This window comes from Choloepus didactylus, chromosome 9 (genome assembly GCF_015220235.1).
Source record: "Choloepus didactylus isolate mChoDid1 chromosome 9, mChoDid1.pri, whole genome shotgun sequence".
NCBI lineage: Eukaryota > Metazoa > Chordata > Mammalia > Pilosa > Megalonychidae > Choloepus > Choloepus didactylus.
This window is the reverse complement of record NC_051315.1, coordinates 32,108,233-32,128,369: the sequence shown is the minus strand read 5'-3', so window position 1 is coordinate 32,128,369 and position 20,137 is coordinate 32,108,233. Positions and strand designations below refer to the sequence as shown.

Here is a 20,137-nt window from a genome sequence, read left to right as displayed (position 1 = left end):
ATAAAATTTGAACTTAATAATAAGCACATTTATCATACATCTGTAGGTTCACTTTCTCTAGCAATCACCTTGATTTCTGCAAAACTGAAACTTTGTTAAGCCTCTCGAGCTAAGCTCTATGCTGAACAGTTTCTTATACTTTATTGTGTTCTCTCCTCCCAACTGTCTATGTCCTTCTGAGAAAGGATCATGCCAAAATCAGAGCAGAGTGGTGTGTTGTTATTATAATGACACTGATTTCTTTCCATCAAGATAGGTTTTGAAATATTACACTTAGGACTTTTGTGATCTTTCCTTCCAAGAAAGCGTAAATGCTACACCAGAAGCCCAGCTTAATATTGTCAGGTGTGCAGAATCCCATTTTTAAAACAGTTAGACCTGGCTGAGGGAGTTTAGATACTGAAGGGCCTTTGTAAGGCAATTCTACAGCCCAAGAGCAAGTCCAGGCAGTGTCCACACTTCCCTAATTTTAGATCAAATCTCCACCAATCAAAACTCTATAGTTAGTATCACTGTTGATCATAGGAGAGATGTTTCTAATTAACTAACTTTAAAGCCCCATCTTAATCACTTAGAGCATTCTTGTGCACATCTGTGCTGCAGGAGCAACTGGCTTACCTCCATGGTGTGTGTGGCTGGGTGTGCGTGTTTGTTTAAAGCGATGCTATAACTCTATCCAAATGCGGTTCAGCATTGCTTTAAAGTTTAGAAGCAAATGTGTACTCAGTAACATAGTTTAAGAACTGGAACCCCCATCTACCTTCTATATTCTTTTCTTGTAAATTGGGCTTGTTTGTGGAGAGCAGCCATTTCAAGTACTGTGACACATACATCCCAGAGCTTCTTCCCTCTTAACTCAATCTAACCTAAATGAGCACCAGAGCCAGGGTCTCTCATGTGGTTTTGCTTCATCTTACAACAACATCAGTATCTTTCCATTTGCCCTATTTTAATAAAATTGTTGCCCAGAATGAATGACGGTGCCAGTAAAGGAAACTGAGTCCTAGAAGTAATTTTTCATTAGTGTGAATGAGGTGATATGATAAACAAGTCAGGCCTGACATGATACCATGGCATGAAGCTGTGATACAAAATGCCCAATTTGCTTTCTGGAATGTTTCTTAGGGCTTTTATGTCCTTTGCATGTCGTGTGTGTGTGTGTGTGTGTGTGTGTGTGTGTGTGTGTATACCGATCACTGGAAACATTATTCACATTCAGATATTTATTTCTATCAATGAATGACAAATGGCTCTTGCCTATGTTGGAAGAAAACCATTTTGCCTATTCAGTAACTCTGAAGGACATTACATGTAACAAGCTAAACAGGATGATGAACTCCAGCTCATGTAAGAAGCATGCAGCTGCCTTTCTCTACTTTGTACAGTTGGCATAGACTCACAAATGTCTTAATTCTTACTTTTTAATTTAAATAGTTTGTATATTTTCTCTCCCAAATTAACACATAGTAATTGTGGGAAAGTAGGGCAATACACATCAAAAAAAAAAAAAAAAAAAAAAAAAAAAAAAAAAAAAAACGAAGAAGGTGCTTTTAAATTAATACTACCCATAAATAGCCACTTGGAGATTTGATGTGATGAGGAGAGAGGATAAAAAGCTGATTTTTTTTCTTTTTTAGTACATACTCTTTGCTGGACACTGTGCTAAGTACTTTATGTGAATAGCTTATTTAATCTTCTCACAACCCACTGATGTAGGTAATAGTATTAATCCAACTTCATAGATGAGGAAACTGAAGTCCAGAGAGGTTAAGCAAATCACCTGAGGTCACACAGCTACTGGGTCACATCGTGAGAGCTAATTGAACCTGGGACAGCTAACCCCACTGGTATGTGAGTTACCTTGTTAAATCTTCATTTGTTGTATATGTTGCAAATATTTCTTCCATTTCTGCAGGTTGCCTTTCACTTGTATTTATGAAGCTTTGGATATATTAAAATGTTTTATTTTTACATAGATGAATCAATTCTTTACTTTTGTGGTTTCTACCTTCAGTGCTGTGCTTAGATAGGCCATTCCTATGGCAGGATTATAACATGCAAGGGAAAAAATAAGAAATTCTAACTGTACCAGGAGAAAATAACCGCAAGCCAGAAAGCCATGGTGTCTGCCCAGATGTCAACAAGGGGAAGAAAAAGGTGTGTTGGAAACTAATACTTGAAGGAGAACTAAAACTGTTCCCTTGTGATATACTACTGAGTCCAAACTGCTCAATAAACCAGACACATCCACTTCCATGCCTCCTACCCTTCCTGTGATCTCCTGAAGTGGGGCCTTGGAGAAAGGATGGGATGAAAAGGGCAAATGGCGTGTTGCTTAGCTTAATGCTGTTTGAGGGTCTTGGGTGTCAAATGTGTTCTGTCAGACAACAGCAAATTGCCAGCTCTTTTATATGACACATAGGTATGTTCTTTTTTTTTATTTTAGCTTTTTATTATATAACACATTTGTAACTCAAAATTTTCCATTGTCACCACTTTTAAGTATACCATCCAGTGATATTAATTACATTCACAACATTGTGCTGTCACCACCATCCATTGCTCAAACTTTTTCATCCCTTCAAACAGAAACTCAGCACCCATTAAGCAATAACTTCCTGTCCCCTCCAACCTAGCCCCTAGTAACCTGTAATCTGCTTTCTGTCTCTATGAATTTGCTTATTTCAGGTATTTCATGTAAGTTAGGTCATATGATATTTGTCCTTTTATGTCTGGCTTATTTCATTCAATGTGATGCCTTCAAGGTTCATCCATGTTGTCACATGTATCAGCACTTCATTCCTTTTTACAGCTGAATAATATTCCATTATGGGTATATGTCACATTTTGTTTATCCATTCATCTGCTGATGGACAGCTCGATTGTGTCCAGCTTTTGGCTCTTGTGACTAATACTACTCTGAACATTGGTATGCAAATATCTGCAAGTCCCTGCTTTCCTTCTTTTGAGTATGTATCTTGAAGAGGGATTGCCAGGTTATATGGTAATTCTTTCTTCGACTTTCTGAGGAAGCACTAAACCGTTTCCACAATGGCTGCACCATTTTACAATCCACAGATACGCGCTTTTGAGTTACTCCTGTGGGTACTTCACAAAGAGTTATTCCTTGTCGTAGATGAAACACTCTCTGGGTGTCCCCTAATCAACTTCTCTCAGCTCCTACACCAGGCATATGCCCCTTATCCTGAAGTCAGGCCTCTGGAGCATAGTTCTTTCAAAACAGTAGAAGCCTGACCCCCCTCCTCTAACCCACAGGAAGACATCAGGTATCATTTCCCTACCAAATGGTATATATGGCAGCTGTTTCCATTGCTGCCCTTTTTGTTTGTGCTGCCATGTGGACAACTTCAGATGGTCTCCTACCTTCAGAGTCTCAAAGTCAGGGCATCCCCCAGGATCTATACCCCATATTTCTTGGGGAGAGGGAGCATGCAGTAGGCTGTCCCAGAACTCTTCTGCGCTCTGTTCTAGGGGAGTAGGAGATAGGCTTTTGAGTGTTAACAGCTCAGCAGTCATCCGGCTTGTGAAAAGAGGTGCCAGTGTCCCCTTCAGGCAAGAATTCCAAAGCTCTATGAAAGCTTTACAAGGAACATGTACATTTATTCCTGTGGATTTCTTCCTTTCTAGTCAGTCTCTATCCTTTTCTTATTTAGGGTGTAATAGAGGGTGATGGTAAGAATCTCAGGGCCAATGTTGCCATCTTTAGCAAGTCCTGCAGGGATGTGACCAGTATCTGTGTTTAACATTTATAGGTATTAGTCCTTAGCAGTAGGGCCTCAATTGAAACACCAAGACTATAGGGCAAGTCCCACCCCAGGCCCTCTGACATGGAGTTATTTTGTGTTGTGGAGATATCACATGTTGCAAAGGTTCTAACTTTTCCTTTTTCTCAAAAACATCATCAGTTATCACAGGTGCTTTCTGATTAGTGTTTGCTGAAGCCGTCTATAAATTGTTATTCATTTATTCTATAAGATAACCCCATTACAATAAAATGAAAGAATATATCATAGGAGTGTTCTGTGTTGCAAAACTATTTCTAAGTCAGTGTCTAGTCCTTTGAAGAAGTATTTTGTTGATCTTGGTGACAACAAACTCAATATACCTAATAATACTGCATAGCAGGTCTTCATTCTCTTTCCTCTGGATGTGACAGTCACTCTTTAATGAAATCTTATTTTATATGCTATTTGCATTGTAGATCAGGAATGAATAGCTGAGTTTGCTTAAGCAATAGCTGAGTTGTGTATACTTTTTATATTCTTTCATCAAGAAAGAATTACCCTTCAACCAACCTTACCTCTTTCAACTTCATATATGCAAACCAACTAAATAAAACATACTCAAACTCCCACCCAGGAAAGCATAGAATTGTTTATGTATAACCGTTTCCACTTCCTCATACCAAGGCCATGCATTCAGTAAGTGCACATGAAGCATCTACTGTGTGCCTTACACCAGCTATGCAATAGAATTGATTTTACTAATTTCTTTTCTGTAGGGAAGTAAAGAATAAGATATATTTTAACTCACGTTCTATAAAGTTGAAATGTTATTTCTGGCTTAACAAAAATAATATTGTAACGATACTTTTGGTATCTCATTAGTCTCTGATCTGTAATTCTCTGTTGGTGTGCACCACACATGGACTGGCTTAAAAGGTCTTCGGCAGTTTTCTGAGGAGCCATCTGGTCATTTGCCATCTGTACTCTCAAGCCACTCTCATCTAGTTCTAGAATAATCTGGCTTTTGGCAACCTTAGTACTGAGGTATACCCTGGCATACATTATTGAAGTAAATGTTTAGAAATTAGGGCATGTACTGAGAGTTCAGGTAATGTATGCAGTACTTTAAGATAGCCTGTGCCAACAGAATGCAAACCCTCAAAAGCAGCTAAATTATGAAATAAGTAATTTTTAAGATTAAAGCACATTTTCTTTTTTGTTTTATATGAGAACTCCATTAAATGATTACTTTTTCTAGGGCGTTTACTGTATGGTTAAAGGTATACAATATCCATTTATATCCAATTTAGTATTTAAAGAGATGTTTGTACATCTTTGTTGCTGCAATATTAATATAAACTGTATGGATATATGTCTCTACCGAAAGTATGACCTATATTCATGTATCCACCATTCAAAGAAAGAATATTTCAAGGTGGAAATTAAAATAATGTTGAAATGCAAAATAATGTTCAGCCTGTCCTGAAATTTGATGAGGGTTTGTTGTAGTCTTTAAACAAACAGCACCCTCCCTTTTTTTAAAGCCTAGAAGAGGGACATTCAGCCATATAATGTTATAATGTTTGATTTGTCTTCTAATTCTTTTTCATATAAGTGTATACGTTTAAATTTGAGTGGGTGCTTGTGCTGGTTAAGTTCATGTGTCAACTTGGCTAAGTTATAGTGTCCAGTTGTCTGGTCAAGCAAGCATTTGCCTGATTGTAACTTTGAGGAAATTTCCTGGATTTAAATCATTAGTCAGTTGATTGCATCTATGGCTGATTACATGTACAATCAACAAAAAAGATTGCCTTCAGCAATGAGAGAGGTCTTATCTAATCAGTTGAAGGTCTTGAAGGGAGAACTGATGATTTCAGCAGTCACAAGGAAGAATTTCCATCTCTGCTTCAGCCAGCCAGCTTCTTTGGGGGAATTCATCAAAACCTTCATTGGAGTTCCCAACTTGCAGCCTGCCCTAAAGAATTTAGACTTGCCAATCGCCATGGTCGCATGAGCCAATTCCTGTAAAAAATCTCATAATATTTACTCATATATGTCGATTCTGTTTCCCTGGAGAACCTTGACTAATACAGTGCTGTGTAAATATCTGTTGATTGCCTAGAAGTTTAAGTAAATATCTTAGAACTTTAGAAAACTGGTGAGATTGTTTTACGGAAGGATAATACTTAGATTCACGTTTCTATGGGTTCACCTTGGTGTCCCCGTAGCTCTTCCCAGGGATCCTGAGCAATGCCTAACACTGAGCCCACCATCTTTCCTTCCTTTCCATGAAACATTCTTCTTTTCCAATGTTTCCTATCCAAAATCTTGTCTAGTTTAGCAAGTCAGAAACTGGTTCTTACACATTACTGTACGATTAAACCTTCAAACACGTTAGATACTAGGATTTCTGGAGAGAAGTTAAAGTATATTTTAAAACAACTAGTAGCATAAAAAATGAATTGAAAACCTAAGAAATAAGCAAGATACCCTTAAAAATTTAATGAAAATTGTAACGTGTCACACTAATGCAAGGTGTTAATAATAGGATGGTATATGGGAACTCTATTTTATGCATGGTTTTTCTGTAAACCTGCTACTTCTCTGATAACAAAAAAAAGTATGCATATTTTTAAAAGAGCTAAATAGAACTTTTATATATTCACTAAAATTAACTCAGTGGATGTTTTAATCATTAGATATGTAAAGAGAGAAGGTAAGTCTAAAAGAATATAGCAAACATGGAGGAAGAAATTGAAAATAGAAAAGAAATGTTAAGAATTTTGAAAGGTAAGAATCCAGCATATGTTGAACATGTGTTTCAGAATGAAAAAGATTAAAAAAAAATGTTGACGACCATATTCAAAGAGACTTTAATCAAGAAATGTTCAGAAATTAGGAAAATTGTAAATTCTCAAGGTAATACATATATTTAGTTTCAAAAGGTCAGAAAATGCAAAAAAAGATTTATAATAAAAAAGCAAATTTCCTTCTCCACCCCTCCCTGTCCTTAATACCTGCCGCCCCACCCCATCTACCATTGACTTTTAATCTTCTTGTCATTATATTTCTTGATTTTTTTAAATATGAGATATTATCTATTGACTTCCTACCACTGGAATGATGATTTAGTGAACCCTCTTAAGGTATGAACATGCATTCACATACACACACACACACACACACACACACACTTTCCTTCACCCAGTCCTTCCAATATGGCTGTATCTCAATTTTTGGTTAAATATTCTGTGTTTACAGTATTATGACTATGTAAAATTGTTCACTGCTGAGCCTCATTATGTTCTGTGGTTAAATCTCCTTTCCTGAACAACTCTTCATTTTTCCTGGAACTGATTATTGCTTCAACTTTTTTCATGTGCTTGGTTTCTCTGTCACTGCCACAATTCATTTCCAAGCTCTGTCACTATCACCATCATCATATTAGTACAGTCAGCTGCATCAGAAAACCTATCATTCCTTTTTACTTTTTTTTTCTTGGAGACCTCAATCCTGGATGCCTTGGTTTTCCTGTTCCTCCTTACATTCCTGTTGCTTTCTGGGCTCTTGGGTCAACTGTTTCCTAGATACTATGTCTTCTTTCTTGATGTGTTTTCTCATTTTAAATGTAAAGCACATGCTCCAGTATCTCTTGGAGGTACATGGGAGCTAAAATTTCATAAGACCCTGCATATCTGAAAATTCCTTTATCCTGCTTCTCATTTGATTGTTATTTGGTTGATGTGCTAGTTTGGATATATTATGTCCCCCAGAAAAGCCACGTTCTATAATGCAATCTTGGGGGGGCAGATTTATTAGTCTTTTGATTAGGTTGGAACCTTTTGCTTGAGTGTTTCCACGGAGATGTGACTCACCCAAATGTGGGTGATACTTTTGATTAGATTATTTCCATGGAGGTTGTGGTCCTGCCCATTCAGGGTGGGTCTTCATTAGTTCACCGGAGTATTTAAGAGAAAACCTAAGAGCTAACACAGACCCAGATGCTTGGAGACGCTTGGAGATGCAGACAGAAGGGTATTTGGAGATGCTAAGGTAAGAGATGAAGCCCGGAGTGTGCCCTGGAGAAGCTAAGAGAGGACCTCCAGATGCTTAGAGAAAAACGCCCTGGGAGAAAGAAGCAAGGACACCCAGAAGCGAAGGAGAAGAGCGAAGACAAAAGCCCAGAGACGTTTTGGAGAAACTCATTTTGAATACAACCCAGGAGCAAAGGACCAGCAGGTGCCAGCCACGTGCCTTCCCAGCTGACAGAGGTATTCCAGACACCATCAGCCATTCTTCAGTAAGGGTATCTTCTTGTTGATGTCTTAGTCTGGACACTTCTATGGCCTTAGAACTGTAACTTTGTAACCTAATAAATCCCCTTTCTAAAAGCCAATCCATTTCTGGTATTTTGCATAATGCAGCTCTAGCAAATCATAACAGTTAAGTATCAAACTCTCACTGAAAATCATTTCCCTCGGAAGTTTAAAGTTATGTTCCATTGTTTTCTAGTTTCTGAACTTCCTGTTGAGTAGTCTGATTCCAGTCTATTTCTGATCCCTTGCACGACTTCCCCTGCTCCCACTCCCGAATTGTACTCTGCTTTTCTTTTTTCACCTCCGGTCTTTCGAAATTCCATAATGATTCTCCTTGGATTGGATTGTTTTGTTTTCTTTCCCACTTTTTTTGCTTACACTTTCCCTTCAATACTAAGAACTTTATTTTTTTTCTTTGATTTTCTCTCTATGATTTTGTTAGTATTCATTTTCTGCAACTCTGTCAATGTGAAACCTTAGATTGATCTAATTTTATCTCTTCTCCTATTTTCCTCCTCTTTGTTTTTGTTTGTTTTGTTTAATTTTGTTCTACTTTCTGGGAGACAATCTCAACTGGATCTCCCAACCCTTCAATTGATTTTTTTCAGTTATATTTTTAATCACAAGCTCTCTTGTTCTGAGTATTTAAGGCCTTTCTTTACCTTCAAGCCTTGCTTTATTTCTAGTAATAGCCCAGTATGTCAGACATTTCAAGTTCACCCATCTGTTACATCTTTACTCCCTTCTTTCCAAACCTGGAAATACTGGAAAGTATAGAAAACCTGAAGTAAGAAGAAGTCTTTGTATGCTCACTTTGTACATTTATTTTGAATGTAAAATTAACAAATTGTATCTTCTAATATTAGTTCTGAATAAAGTCAGTTAAAAATTAGAATATAATCAGAACTTGGAGTGAATCAATACTTGGTGCCATAGCATTTAATGTGGGAGTAAAAAAAAGAAAAAAAGAAAGGGTTGTGTTGGAAGTTGGATTTGCTGTTAATTTTGATTTATTCAGGTTGTGGGTAGGCAAATGAAAAAGAAAAAGAAAATAGACTGGATTTTTGATGCCCATCTGTTCATGCTTCAGTGACCTGGAAACTGATGTTTTAAATTTCCTGGTTTTACTTCCCTGGTTTATGCAGCTTAAAGTAGGGAAAAGATAAACCCTCTCAGTTAGAAAAATGAAGGAATAAAAGTACAGACAAGGAAAATTGAAAGGTAGAATAAAGTACCATAGGAAAGAATTATTAAAAAGAGAGTAATATATTTGATTTCTAACATTGGACCTTTTGCAATTAATATACCTCTAAGTATGATTACAAATCTGTGATTCATATGCAAATAAAAAGCAGATAACATTAAAAGTGTCTGCCTTAAATGGGTGCTAGTTAAAGTACAACTCATAGCAGGTAACAAGACAAATACGTCCTAAAGAAGGCCTGGGTCTGTGATTTACCAAGTAGGCTTGACCATGAAAGGACCAGTAGGGCCAGAGACTAGAGTTTTTTAGAATATTGAATATATTCTTTCAGTACATTGGCAACATAATGATAATGATCTTCATCATTATTATCAATAATAAAAAGTAATAATCAATATTTACTGAGCTTTTCCTAAGTGCCAACATATAAGCAACATAGAAAACCTAATTCTGCAGGACAATATTATTATCCCCATTTTACAGATGAGGTAACCAATACTTTGGGATAAGACTCTTTCCCCAGGTTGGTTAGTAAGTGGCAGAGCCCTGAATTTGAGGCCAAACAATATGCCTAGAGCCCTGCTTGACCCACTAGGCTATTTTGCCTCCATGATAATTGTAAGATAATCATTGTATTTGATTTGCTGTTTGTTCCTTACAATTCTATGAGAAGTCTAAGTCTGGCCTCAATCACGTCAAACAGATGAGGAAACTCAGGTTTAAAGAGGTTAAGTAACTTTTTCACAGCCAAGCAAATTTTTAAGCAATATTCCTTTCCTAAAATGCAACTCTATTCTGTTTTATTTTTTGGTTTTAAAAAAGTAACATTTTGGTTTCAGAATAAAATTTACAACATTTTCCCCTTTTTATCTTCCGAATTCTCTTAGCTTTGTTTAATCAACTCTCTCTTTTACAATATTTTCTTTTCTCCACTGCCTGTCAACACAGGTATAGAGTACCTCCTACTCCTTTATTTTCCTAATATTCTTTTCAGGAAATTTCACCTCTCATGGTATTGTCCCTTTCCTCTCTTTTCCACCACAGAATCCATTGAAATCATGGCATGCTCCAGAGGAGACTCTCCGATTGGAACTCTGTCCTAGGGGAATTTTTAGGTTTGTTTAGAAAAAAGAAAGTGATCTTTTCTTCAATTCCACCACATTTTTCCATCCAGCTTTCAACTTCTAAATAATGGCTTTAAAAAATCATGGAATAGAACACATGATTAGAGATTATTTTCAGAGTTTCCTTCAAGGCTTTATTAATGCTTTGGGAGACATAGGGTCTCCAGGAGTGTGAGAATATTTGCTTGCTAACAAGATAGAGTAGATCCTTACAAAGCAGGTCATGTAGATTGCTACGTATATGTACATGTGAAACAACCATTCCTCTTGCTTAAAGAGGATCACTTCAATACAATAAATAAAATAAGTAAATAAATAAATAGGATTGCTTCAGAGCCCCATTTGGAAACTTTTTCTTTTTTATATACCATCATTAAATTAAGTAAGGTGAATGGATAGCAGCTTTTGAAATTTTTATTCTATCTGAATTAGAACAGAGGATGTGCAGGTTATTATTAAGTTTGAAAACAAGTTAGGTCATTTTAATGATGGAATCAGTAAACTCAGTTTAGTTGAAAGACAATATGGACAATTTACAATTGGGAGGTTTATGAGTCAGGGTTCTCCAGAGAAAGTCAGACCAGTGCTTGCTTGACCAAACAAACTGGACACCATAACCTAGCTTAAGTTGACACATGAAATTTACCATCACAGGAGATTAAGAGACCAAAGTAACAAAGCGTGAATGTTGTTACAAGCTTCATAACAGACACAATTTCTTGCACATGGAAGGAGCTTAAATATATGTTGAATGAATATTTGTTTACTGATTCAAAACAGTTATTCATTCACCTAGTGAATAGAGAATGCAGATGGTTTTAGGACTAACACTGTTAAGTATAGATATTACATGGAGGAGCACAGGAATGGAAAGTTTACTTGGATTGACTTAGGCCCCACTACAAGTCAAGCCCACATATATGTTCCCTCTTTTACTTCTTTCAAGAAATTTGCAAAAACAAAATTACGCTCTCATTTTACAGATTAAGAAGCTGAGGTTCAAAGAAATTAAGTGATCTGACCAAGCTCACAAATACAGAAAGTGCCAGTGCAGGAAGTGAAATCCTGTTCTGTGAACAGACACAGCCAGGGTTCTCCGCCTCAGCATGCCCATTGCTCGAATGGGGTGACTTGAGGTGCCTCACAGAGATCTCTCCACCTGTTCTCCCTGAATAATCTTCCTCACAGGCTTACTGTGGCACCTGAAATTATCCCACTTGTGATTAGCAACCTTGAATTAAGGTTCCGCCCCTTTGGAAAAGTGTCACGTATTGAGAACAGAAGGTGATTAATACTTTGTCAGTATTTAAGATGCTTCCAGCATGACCAGTAAGGGAGAGCAGAGCAAGATTCAGGGATGGATTCTAAGTGGGGCTTAGTTCCAGGAGAGGCTGCAGGGAGACCCTTTGTGGGGGGTGGAGGGTAAGGGCCTGGGCAGTCATAGGATAGTACAAAGACCTTAGAAAACTGAACACTGGTGGGTAGAGAGTACTTAAAGTAGAGGTAGGAAATAAAGATTCCCTCTCTGCAGTTTAGCCTATGGCTTTGCCTGTGTTGAATTACTACAGTAAACCTTGTGTAAACTGGAGAGTTTTGTTATTCTTAGAGATTTCTTCTTTGGGGGAGGGGGGTTCATGAGAAGTGAGTATACATATGTTAGCAAGGATAGCTCTAGGTTTAATAAACATTTGTTCTGGCAACATACAAGTAGCTTTTCTTATTCTCATACATTCATAAGGACCTTAAATTTTATGGAAGAGAGGCATAAATCATAAAGGGATTATATAAAATTGAATAAGACAAACTGCTCATACTAGTAGGCAGTTAAATTAGCAATGTATACAATCCAAAGCAGTTTCATATTAAGAGAGACTGGGGAATTGAGACTTAATTATTTAACTTAACTAATATAATTACATAAATTGTGTTGCTAGAAGAGGACATATAAGCAAATGGTATAAATAAGCTATGTGGAAATTGTTGGCTTTTCAGAAATGACTGCTAGAAATGATGGTGAGAAATAAAAATAGAAGGAATAGATTCATGGGATCAAGACCATCTTTTACTGACAGCCCATATATCCCATCTATTTTAAGGATAGACATCAAGAAATGATGAACCTCTTAAAGCAGGGGAGAAGAGGTTGAAGCTTCTCTTTTTGGCAGTCTTCAATAGAAGAAGACACTTTCTTCACTAAGTCTTTCCTCTCTGGGAACAGACATGGCTAATGAGGCCAGTCTGATTACTACAGATTTTCTTTCCATCTAGGCATGCATTTCTCAGGTTAATAAGTAGGGTTTGCTTGTTAATTCTAGCTGCAGCTAGTTTCTGTGGATCCTGTGTTCCTATCTTGTAACAAAAGACACTCTCCCTAGTCCAGACAAGACACTCTTGCCCAATATCTTCTCACAGACTGCTGTCAGTATTTTATGTTGGCTTTGAAAGTTTGCACCATGGGAGACAAAATGTGCTTCAGGCACCATATGTTGAACATCCAGACGCTGACCAGCCATGGTAGTGTTGGGTGGCTGTTCCCACAAAGCATTTGTGCTGTGTACATATGTGATGAGCTCATATATGATTCAAGTCTATTCAAATAGTGTTCTGCCAGGAGTTTCTTATTGAATTAGCCTTCATAGATATGTGCCATCTATTTTATGAATGTTTAACCCTTAGCCATCACCAGTAAAGAAGAGCATATAGCCACCCTACAACCAACCGTGAGTCTGTCTCTCTGGATAATGTTCTGGTCTCCGAACATCCGGTTTTAGTTATGATGGATTTCCTTGTTTGTGGTTGCTTTACTTAGGAAAGATAATGTGGCAAGAGATCTGGGGTATGTGTAAATGCACATATGCATGAGCATACTCTATCAGGATTTTTACTTATATGTTTAACAGGTTTTATATAAATCTGCTCAACATATAAGTGATATATTATACACACATGGGCTAGCATGACTTTTTAATTATCTTTGATATTTGCTTATGTTGCTAAATTCTAAAAATGTTAATTTTGTAATTAATTTGCAACACATTGTTTGCTAACACTAAATAGTTTTTGTTGTAAATCACCCAAGGACTTAGATCACTGAACTGCCTGAGTGTGTATTCTCAGTTGGTTTTTAAAAAGTTACCTTTGATTCCTGTTTATTTTCTCCTCAATTCTCTTTAATTTGGTTTCTATCCAGGAATCCACAGAAATCGCTTTGATAAAATCGTTGATTTTTTTTCTGCCGTTCATCCATATAAGCCTTGAACCATCTCTGCTGTCACTTTTTCCACAGGTTCTCCTGATTTTTTTCAAACATCCTTTTGTCTACTGATTATGTCACTTTGGTATAGGGCTCCTGGTTTGGGTTTTATCGTTTTCTCAAGTAAACCCATATTCCCATTCATTCTGCCATCCCTTCTATATAGTAGATGCCACCAGCGATCTGGCTCCCCCATGTTTTTCAGACTCTAGTTGTACACTCACTGGGGTCTCATGTTGTGTTTCCCAGAATATCCTTTGTGGAACATCAATTCTTACGGTGCCTCTTGAGGGACAAAATGTTTCTTTGTTCTGTTAAGTGTTAAGTTTGAAAAACAATAATCAAGAAATCCCCATTGCATAATAAATGCTCAATATATGTTAACTGAGTGAACAAAGAGTGAATGAATGAACATATTTATAGCACATACAAGCATAAGCTTTGGAAAGTTCTATGGTGAAGAAACACTTTAACTTTGTTTAATCCGACATTTCCCAAACTTGTTTTCCCACAAAAATCTTCTCCACTGCAACACTTACAAATGTCCCACAGAACTACTGTTCCACAGAACACACCTCGTGAAACTCATTTGGTTTCCTTATGGCTCCCCTCCAACCACCCATTCAACCTGAGCTATACAGAGGTGGGCTATGCTTCACCAGCTTCCACCCTTCCTGCCTACCCTACATGTGGGCCAGTTTCCTTATTACAGTTGCTGATGCTCTTCTATCTCTACACTGGCCCAAATTCGGAATTACCTGTGATAAATTACTCTCTCTTTAATCATCCACTGGTTCACATCATTTTTTTTTTTCACCTGCTCTTCCAAATCTGTCTCAGAAGCAAGATTATGGATAATTCTGTCTGGTGGAATCTCACCCATGTGCATTTATTTATGATAAACTATAGGTTGACTATTAATATATTCGGCACTTACTAATACCTCTCTAAGAGACAGTTATCATCAGTATATTGCACCAAGGTATGCATTTCAGCCATACCATTCTCTTTAACAAAATGTGAATCAACATGAATGACCCACGTTGCTTTGACTGGCTTTACCCTATTGCCTTCCTCATGACTCCTCTGTTAATCTGCTATGCACTTACTCTAGCCTCTCAACCTTGAAGAAATAAGCTAAGGTGCTAGAGACTTTCCATTCCTTTTTTTAATGCAATTTTATTGAGATATATTCATACACCATATAATCCACCCAAAGTATACGGTCAGTGGCTCACAGCATCATCGTATAGTTCTACATTCATCACCACAATCAATTTTAGAACATTTTCATTACTCCAAAATAAAGAAAAAAAAACAAAATGAAAAAAGAACACCCAAAACATCCCATACCCCCCCCCCCATTATTTATATATATTTTTTTGTCTTTATTTTCTTACTCATCTGCCCATTCACTGGATAAAGGAAGTGTCAGTCACAAACTTTTCACACGATAAAAGCTATATAGTTATACAACCATCATCAAGAGTCAGGTTCACTGGATTACAGTTCAACAGATTCAGGTATTTCCTACTAGCTATTCTAATATACTAGAAACTAAAAAGAATTATCTGTATAATGCATAAGAATAACCTCCGGAATGACCTCTTGACTCTATTTGAAATCTCTTAGCCACTGAAGCTTTGTTTCATTTCTTTTCCCCCTTTTGGTCAAGACAGCATTCTCAATCCCATGATGCCAATGTCAGGGACATCCCTGGGAGTCATGTCCCACGTAGAGGAGAAGGTAGTGAGTTTATTTGCAGAGTTTGCTTACCATTACTCTTAGCCATTGCATATAAAACTCCTCTCAAATCCATCTGTTTCCTGAATGATCTGAATAAGCTATTTGGCCATTCCTACTGGTCCAGCTCTATACTTGTTTGTTTGGACATTGAGGGGTAGAGGGGTAGGGTGAGCATGTAAATTTAGATCTAAAAAGTACTTGTTCCAGATGTGGTCTCAAACTTTGTCCTTCAGAGTCCTGGGGTTTTGTTGTGGTGCCTCTGACACCATACTGGGGGGGAGGGGATGGGATGGGTAGAGATAGGGAGGAAAGAGGGGAGTTTGGGAGAAGAGGCTGCAGGAGGGAGGCTCTACTTCTGTCTGTTTCACAGACGTTAACTATTGGTTGGAGAAGGCTGGAGGCAAGGGGCAGTCTGTGGCTACTAATGACACATTGCAAACCATTACAGGCTACTAATGACACATTGCAAACCTTTACAGTAATCAGGGTATTTTTTAAAAGTAGAAATGGGTTCTAATAGAGCTTCTGAAAGATTGGGAGGTAGGGAGAGATGCTCTTTGAGTGAGATAGGCAGTAGCATTTCCTTAAAAATACTAGGGGAATTATTAAATTTCAAACCTGACAGATGCTCAAACAGGCAGCTCACTGTTTCCTTCTCTTACCTGTCTCTTTCACTCCTTACCTCAGGACACTTTCTCTTCCTGATAGCACCTTCACTAGCGTTGGAGCTGGGAAAAGAACGAAAGTGTTGAGACATGTACAGTCATTTCATTAAGTTAATGCCAGGATGTGGCAAACATTCTGTCCAGTTCTGTGGAAAAGCCAGTTTTCACCCCATCAATAAGGTATTATTTTCTTTTTCAGCATGGAACAGTTTATTGCCAGGCATCTCTTAACTGTACATTACAAATAGCGCCTGATTAAGAATGTTCTGGATGGGTTAATTAGTGTGGTGACTATTATTAAGCAAACTGCTTGTGAGTATTATGCCTATTTGATCTTGGTATTGATGTGAAGTAATTGACCATAGAAGCTACATTTAGTAAAGCTGGAATAAAGTTGTTTTTATTTCTATTATGACAATAAATTGTTTATATTAAACATGTCTATGCAAATACGAGTTTTGTGGTACAGAGAATCGGAATAGACTGTGTGGGATGGTGGATTAGGATTGTTTTATTTTATTATTTTTTATAACTATTAATACATTTGTCCTGTCTGCTTCAAGACCAACTCTGTTGAAACAAGGTAGTAAAAAATCATCCCAGCTTCTGTCTTCATTACTGTTCCAGAATGTATGAAAACTAAAATGTATCTAACCTCCCCTGACCAAAGAAGGTACCTCCTTTTAGATTCAACTGATTGCCTAAATACTGCTTTTGGAGACAACCATTTAAATAAATAGACAATTAAATCAATATATATATATAACTATATTGTAAACAAGGAAGACTTAGCATGTAACCACCTGCTTTCTAGTACTGGATTGTTATCTGTATTATTTATTGCTATTTTTTTCCAGTTCTATTATTAAGTTTCCCTAGCTATAGCATTTCTCTAGGGAATTTATTCCATGAGCTAATAAATTACACCATCAGGGAGTTTTTCTTGAAATTCAGCTTAAATTTCCCCATTCTTAATTTCATCTCATTACTCCTAGTTATACCCCCTTGTTCCAGTCTAAATAATTATTCTCTTTCCTTGGAGACTTCTATGATGTACCCCTCTAGTTGTCACTTAACCAGGCTATTCATATTTAGCTCCTTTAATCTGTCCTCATAAATCAACTCTTCCATTGCCTTAATCATTATTATTGCTCTTCCAACAACTCTCTAATTTTCAACCATAATTCAGTTCTCAGATGCCCTAGATGAAATGAGCGTTTGCAAAGTATTCTATCACATCTTCCTTCCCTGTACACCTGGGCATAAGTTAGCTGGGTCAGTCAGTACGTGCTCATCGTGTCAAACTCAGGACTGTCCAAGTAGTGTTTTCCTTGATTCTTACTTGCATTCAAAGTTTATTTTTATTTTATTTTATTTTTTTGTCTCATGAGCTTTGTAAGCTGGTTTTTGGTTACCAACCATATTTATATTTTCGTGTTTCTGTGTCCTTGTTCACCACCGCCTACCTATCAGTCATATGCAACCTGGGTTAACCTGGGAGTCTGTCCGTCTTTGAGAACATTTAGAAAATGTGTTGAGTAAAAGCATGCCTAGCACCTTGCCCACAACTAAATTCCTTGTCAGTTACCAATTCCCATTGTTTACAACCTTTAGCCAATATCCTGTCTCTTTTAATTTGCAATTTTGCTCACATGCTGGCCAATATAAATGGATTTGATGAGTAAGATTGGTCATGATACTGTTCTAAAATGAAGATATGTTGTTTCGATGCCCATTTATTTTTTTTTATTATTATTTTGAATTCTTTGTGCACTAAGTTTGTAATTGCTAAAATCGTTTTTAAGCTTGCTTGGCATTATTTATCTAACGTAAACAAATAGTTTACTTCACTTACTTTATTGTTGTTTTCCGGATATAGACAGATGTTTCTTCTTTTACTATTTTTTCCATTTGTTTAGGAAAAGCTGAAGATATTGTTATAGTCTTTTTTTTTTTTTTTTTTTTAACTTTTGTGATGACAATGGAAACTTTGTTTTTTTGGTTTTTAGTTCCTTAGAATCATTCTCTTCAGCATTTTGAATTTGTTTCAAGGAGAAAGATGGTTAGTTCCTTTAATAATTTTGGATCTGTGAGGTCCATACGATATGCCCAGATTTCTTTCCATTTTTAAATCAAGGACTAATTTATCATTTTATTAGGGTACACTTAGTAGGTCAGCACAATTGTTTGTGTTTTTCTATATATCTGTATGTCAATCACCTATTTATTACTGGGGAGGGGAGGTGTTTCTTATGTATTTGGTTGATTTTTCTCAGGGTATTTGAAATCAGAATAGACATTTAAAGACCCCACCAAAACAAGTTTTCTGATTTTTGAAATGTACACAGCAAACCCCAGCCAAAGACTTTTGTTTCCAGCTCATATTCAAATCCCCACAGTTCCTTGATGTTGCCCCTCAGTCCTTGCTTTCCTACCTAACCAAAGGCCTCTCTACTTCTCCATAGTCACTGTCCCAATCCCTCCGCTCGCTTCTCCACCTCTACCCTCCTCACCTGAAATAGGTGATCTGGCCCAGTACTTTATGTCACAACTCAGATTGCACATCTGCCACCTAAAACTGTTTTTCAACTTCATTTTCTCCCTCGCCCTCAGCTTTGTAAGAAATCTAGGTTTATTTTCTTTACAAGGCATGACTCCCCCCATCCCCACCAAGAATCCTGCCATTACTACCCATTGCATTGTTCTACTTCCGTCTTGTAAGACGGCTGTTTCTTCAGGATCCTGTTCCCCTCCCCAGCAAGTCCCCTTCTCTCAAGTGAATATCCCTATGTACAAGTGCCCCATTTAAGGAAATTCAGGCTCGCCTTCCCCTCCTTCTCTTCACCTCTCCATTTTCCTTTTCTGCCACTCTCTACTCTGCAGTCTGCTTTGTGCCCGCATCGCTGCACAGGAACTGCCCTTAGGAGTAGCCAAAAGTATCTTGTTTCTGGTGCTGTGACACTTCTGCATCCATGTACTCTTGATCCATGGGCTCTTGATCCATTTCAGTTAGTGTAATGCTACTTTATTGGGTTCTTTTTACTCTTCCAAATATTCCTTATTGCTCTCCTTCCATGGTTTTTCTTTCCCACCTACCTCCTCAATGTACAGATTCTCTGTTTCTTCACTTACTCAACCATCCAAGGGGAGGGGACCTGGTGTCTGGATGTGTCTCTAGGACTCTGAATATCCTCCTGGACTGCCCTATCTAGCTCTCAAGACCTCAGATCTGAGGGCCTGCATCCCAGCCTCTTTGAGTTGCTTGTTATTCCGTAAGGTGTTCGTGTTTAATCTCACACACACACACACACCCTTTTTTTTGTCACACAGTTCCCTCAGTCCAAAACGTCCCCCTCTCTGCCTTTCAAAATCCTTCGACTAAAACCCTCTTTAACTCTTTATTGATCCTGAATCAGAATTAATCTCTTGTCTCCTCAGTTTTAAGAGGTGGAGTGCCCATTCTGTATATAGTTTCTTCCAATGAGGGTGTCTGTTCACTCGTTCATCTACTCTGTCCGATAGATGGTGAGCTCCTTGAGGACAGATCCTCAATTTGAAATGCATGTCTCACAGGTTTCAGACTATAATGGGATTTTATTGTATGTGTGCTTCTATAGGTAAGTGGCAGAAATTGAACTCTGTGTGATAAAGCATTATGGTAAGACAGCAAAGAATTAATACCTGAACAAGTCAAAAGAACATTCTTGAAGAAACATTAGCAAGGTCAACTTAATTAAAAGTGCATCCAGTTGCCCAAGAATACAGAACAGTCACGTGAGCAGAAATGGCTGTTGTTAATCAAAGAAGTTTCAAGTGTGGCTTGATTATAAGCGCTGGCCCATATGGTAATTGGAAATTGCAAAATGGAAATCCAGAAACATGATGAGTGATAAACAGTGTCTCTAGTGATATTTTTTATGGTATGTGTTCCTTTGTACAATGAGACTCTAACTTGGTAAATGTTTGAAAGGCCAATAAAGGTTTCATAGCCACAAAAGCTCTTTGGAAACTATTCAAAGATAGTCCAGTCTAATTTCAGATTTTCTCTTGATTGCTTCTACTTTTTGCAGTTTTTTCCTAGAA

General features: G+C 37.4%; 1 protein-coding gene across 12 annotated transcripts in view; it reads left to right on the top strand.

Moving 5' to 3' along the window:
• The window catches only part of GTDC1 (glycosyltransferase like domain containing 1), a 387,636-nt gene that overhangs the window by 302,232 nt on the left and 65,267 nt on the right, over positions 1-20,137 (top strand). The gene's annotated exons all lie outside the window — the stretch shown is intronic.